Source organism: Anopheles gambiae, chromosome 2, assembly GCF_943734735.2.
Source record: "Anopheles gambiae chromosome 2, idAnoGambNW_F1_1, whole genome shotgun sequence".
Classification (NCBI taxonomy): Eukaryota; Metazoa; Arthropoda; class Insecta; order Diptera; family Culicidae; genus Anopheles; species Anopheles gambiae.
In genome coordinates, this window is record NC_064601.1 from 49747350 (window position 1) to 49752076 (window position 4727).

Genomic DNA, 4727 nt, shown 5'->3' on the forward strand with positions numbered 1-4727 from the left:
GAGCCTTCGGAGCGAAAACTTCGGCCCTGGTTCGGGTGGAGTTCGGTTTCCCTCACACACGACCACAGGGGAGAAGAACAAACAGATTTGGTTCGGCTTGTGGCAGGATTCGGGAGCGGTGAGGCTGTTCCAACCTGCCCAAAAGCTCCAAACTCCCATTTCAGCGCCCCGACCTGAAATGCTGGCAGTGTGGATGCTGCGACTGCCGGCAGCGTTCGCGCCCGCCTGGGTAGAGTTTTAATCTGTACCGTTTTGCACTCATGGCATGGTTGTGGAATCTGGGGTGCAATTTTTCAAATTACTTGTGCGGCCACGATCTGTGCAGGGATGCTGGTACCGTTTGCTTGCGTTTATGCGAGGAGAATTGTCTAATGCGGCTTAGAGGCTCACGCGTGACTCTATCGAATGGAACAATCAGCCTGCTGGAGCCGTGTGCAAGCGCGAAATCTGTTTATTCCTGAAGGAGATACTGACACGATCTCGATGGAAGCAAAACTACTGTTAGTTTGGATGTACAAAAGTTACGTCGGAGAACCGACCTCATGAACCGATGCATCCATCATAAAAACTGAATCATGTTGCAACGGGAGGGTTTCCGAGTAATCAAGCCTTTAATCCCAAAACTCAATACGTATGAAGCTTCATAAATTAATTCTCATATTCGTATGAATAACCTGCGAAATCCTATGTAAACGATATGTTTTCATTTGAATTCAATTTTTACAGAATACAGAATGGTTGGAAAATGTTTTTTCCGTTCACTATTTATCCATTCTGTTTCCATTTACTGTCGTGCAGCGAATCAAGCCCGTAAAGACTTTTCAGGCCGTTCACACGGACAGAGGGGGCGTGGAGGCGTCCACGGGATTAACGCCAGGATAACGGATTGACATACGAAGACGCAAGACCGTGAGCGGTTTCGGAAAATCATCAGGCAGGCCAAGACCGCATAAGTGATTGTAGCGTCAGAAAAGTTGGTAAGTATATCTAAGTTATGGATTGTTGTTAAGTTGTAAGATGATCCAATTCAACTAGCCAAACACAAAAGAAGTGCATACAATTTTAATGCTCTTTGTTGGCTGCCATCACGTTTTACATACTAACTACAGGAACCGTATTATGATGGTAAAAAGTGCCCCAACAATATGTTGGTTAGAACACTCTCGAAAAGATTTGCTCTGGGAATGAGGGACACAATGCAGCCTATGTTTCGCTCCCTGCAAATTATTCTGTTTGGCAAGAACAAATTAGTTGCTAATGATAGTTTGTGTTCGGTTAGAGCTTTTGCACTTGGAATATCCTTGACGGTGTATGCATTTACCGGGAAAAAACTACAAAAGTGAATTGTAAATTCCCCTGGCTTTATTATATTTTCATACGTAGCCTTTTCGTACCGCTGAAAATCTAAAAAAAGATACACGCACACCATGTTAAACTTCCTGAGCTACCCGGTGGGTGGATCTCACTGGAAAGCATGAAACAGGTGAGTAAAAAAAACAACTTAAAATATATCCCCCAATTCTGAAAATGTAAAATCTTCAGCACTCTCATTGAGAATGTGAGCAAACGGTTCAATTTTTCCGCGCTTTTCAATTGTGCTCGCATGAGCTGTAAAGTAAACTTTACGGCTTCGCTCAAGTTGCTAAGCGCATGGGTGGCGTTGTTTTTAAGTTTTCGAGCCGCTTTTTCGCACGTCCCGGGGGTGGCTTTTTGTTTCGGCAAGGAACGGTAAGTCAAGATACTACACATATGTTTCATCCGCGCCTTACCATTTGAGGGTGTAGCACAGTAGATGGTGCACACGTGTGTGTGTGTGTACGATTATTGCTTTATGGTAGGTTTTCAATTGTACCTTTTTCCGCGATGGGGCCGTTCCGTTGTGTTTACATTCAATTTTCTCAGTTGTTATTTTTCCACGCTAACCGGCTTGTAAACGAGCAAACAAAACAAGTTCAATCTAAAGCTCTCGTAAGTACACTTTCAGTGTACTCTTTCGCTCCATTTTATTCATTTCCGTTGGCCTACATTTGGGTCTGGCCCGCCCGTTCCGTAGACACGGCTTTCCGATTACTTTTTCTCATGCCGGAGGAAATTACAGCCTTTTTCCGGTGCACTTTTTGTTTGCGTGCTGTAAGTTTATCATCTCCATTTTCTCCCAGCCACCGTTCAACGATATCGGTGGTAAAGCTCCTGCCGAAAGCGGTTATCGGTCGGTTGGCAAATATAGAAGGGAGATTTTAAAATTTATTCACCCGTTACGCCGCATACTGCAGCGGTGCATCACTGCACATCTTGCGGGAGTGAGTGCGAAATGGTCAGCAAATATTCCGTTGTAATTTGATGCCCACATTGGAAAAGCTTGGAGTTGGATTATCCTCGTGTGCACTCGGCCACGATTCTGGCAGCAGCACCCACCAAATCAATGAACGAAAGCCTGTCATCCAGTGCCAAGAAGTCCAAGATCGGATGGAACGCCTTGCTGGCATCCGATATCGACTCGCATCCCAAAAACTCCCGGACTAAAGTGCTCCAAACGGGAACGTTTCTTTTTCTGTGGCGAAAAGCAAGTTTCACATAACGTAGCGCCACGCTCCGGCTAGCGTCGCGTGAAATGAGTCGAAACGAATGCCAAACGACGCTCGGGCGACGACTCGCAAAGCATTTGGCCCGAAATGGCTTCCCAAAAATTGCTTGCCCGGCATCAACATCGGAGCGTTCGGTTCGATTCCACCCGTTAGCTTATCTCCCGCGTCCGCACCCGGGACTGTGCAGCCATGTGCGAATGTTACTTTTTCACGGCCGACGCCAACGGGCTTACGATGGCGAAGTGGAAAACGGGATTTCCCGTGCCGGTTAAGCTAGGGCAGCGGGTGCAAGCGGTGAGCTGGAGCAGCACCCGATCTGGTAACACTTTTTGTAGGCATTGTCACACGGTGTACCAGAAGCGAGAGTCCCTGTCTGCTTGCTATCGGAGCTACGGGGAAAAAAGAAAGAGACTCCCAAAAGACACTTTTGTCTGTGCCGTCCCGGAAGGACTTTCAAGATGCTTGTTTAGATTCAGTCGCCCGGTGTGGTGTGTGTGTCTGTGCCTGTATGTGTGTGATTTGCCTACCGGGAAAATTCCACCCGGCAAAGCTCTGTCAGCGAAATGGACACGTTGAGACAGGGCGACGGCAACTCGTTTCTTCAGATCGTATCAGACCCACCCCGGAAGGTGCAAAGCGTCTGCAATTCATATGTACGAGCACCATTCGTTTCGTTAGCTTTTGGACCCCGGTGCGTGTTTCCGTGTACAAACGAGCGCACCGAGTTCCGTACGTGCTCGACGTGCAGGCCGGATCTTGCCCGTGGTTACAGGATCTTTGTCCCATCTCTGCTATCCAAATCATGTTTACCTACGCCGAAGGCAATGGCAATGTGAGGACGAGTTTGAATGTTTTTTAACTCTTTGTTCCTGCTGCTGGCCTTTTGCTTTGTGACTTCAATCGTAGGAGCTTGTGGATGAAAGGAGACAGCACGGGCCGTTAACTTCTGGCCACCTTCTAATGGGCAGTGCTGTGCTGTGTGTTTCTGATGGAGGAAAACATCATCAGCGCAGGCACGTGTTGCTGATTTGAGCTTGAATGCTAGGGCCTTCAGCCAAATGCGCTAGAAGGTTGGCAATGGCAACACGTGACAGAACAAATCAAAGTCCTGGTAGCGGGCTACAAACTAATGGCTCGAATAGGAAATTACCTCCCACATGGTTCAAACAAACCATAATACCAGACAGGGAGAAAGTATGAGTGTGTGAAAGGTAGAAGGCGTTTGGTCTTAGATATATTTGTACTAAGAATAACCGAATGATTCAACATTCAGCTGTAGTATGTGTTGGATCATCAGGAACGGTAATTTTAAAGCCCTAAGCCAAATTTCTCAAATTGAAGGATAACATTTCACGAAAATTGAAATACTTTCCACTGTATAGCTTTGAATTGTAGCCAAGGGATATACCCTTTGTAAAAGGAAACGATCAAATTCCTTCTACCAGGTCTAGCGTGTGTTCATAAATCGACTTTCACATCGATGAATCTCTATAAAATCTTTATGTGGGGAAAAGAAAATCCATTTCAATCCGATTGTATTCATGCTCAATCGGCTGCCTATCCTTTGTACCATGTTAGTCCCAATCCTTTGTACCATCTAATCCCTAGCATTGGTTTTGGATAATGAATTATTAGACAACGCGTTGACATTTTGAGAACGAGATATAGCCTTCCAAACCTTTTAACTGCCAGTTGGAATGACCATATAACATATAATGGTTATGTGTTGCACACCAGCAACCGCTGGAAAGCTCAATCTCTAGAGGATGAAAAACTTTGCTAGAAACGTACACCGAGTACAGGTTAGTTTCTGAGCAATGTCCTAGGGCTAATGGGCAGACATAGGTGGAGCTGGATAAGCTTTGTGGATGATTTGCACACTACGCAAAGTTGAATGAAGCTATATTCCAGCTAACGCCGAAAGGACCGAAGGAGCTCCTAAAAGCTGTGGTCGTTGTTCCTGTTGAAATATAATTCAATTCTCCTCAATTAGAAAACATTGAACGAGTGTATGGGTTTGGAGCTTGTGTTACATGGTTGAAACAATGTTTGTGTACTCAGTTTGGACTAATTAAAAATGGAGATTTTTTCAAAGTCAGTTGATGTTCTATCAGAGCTAATGAAGCCACCTTTGAAGTTGGT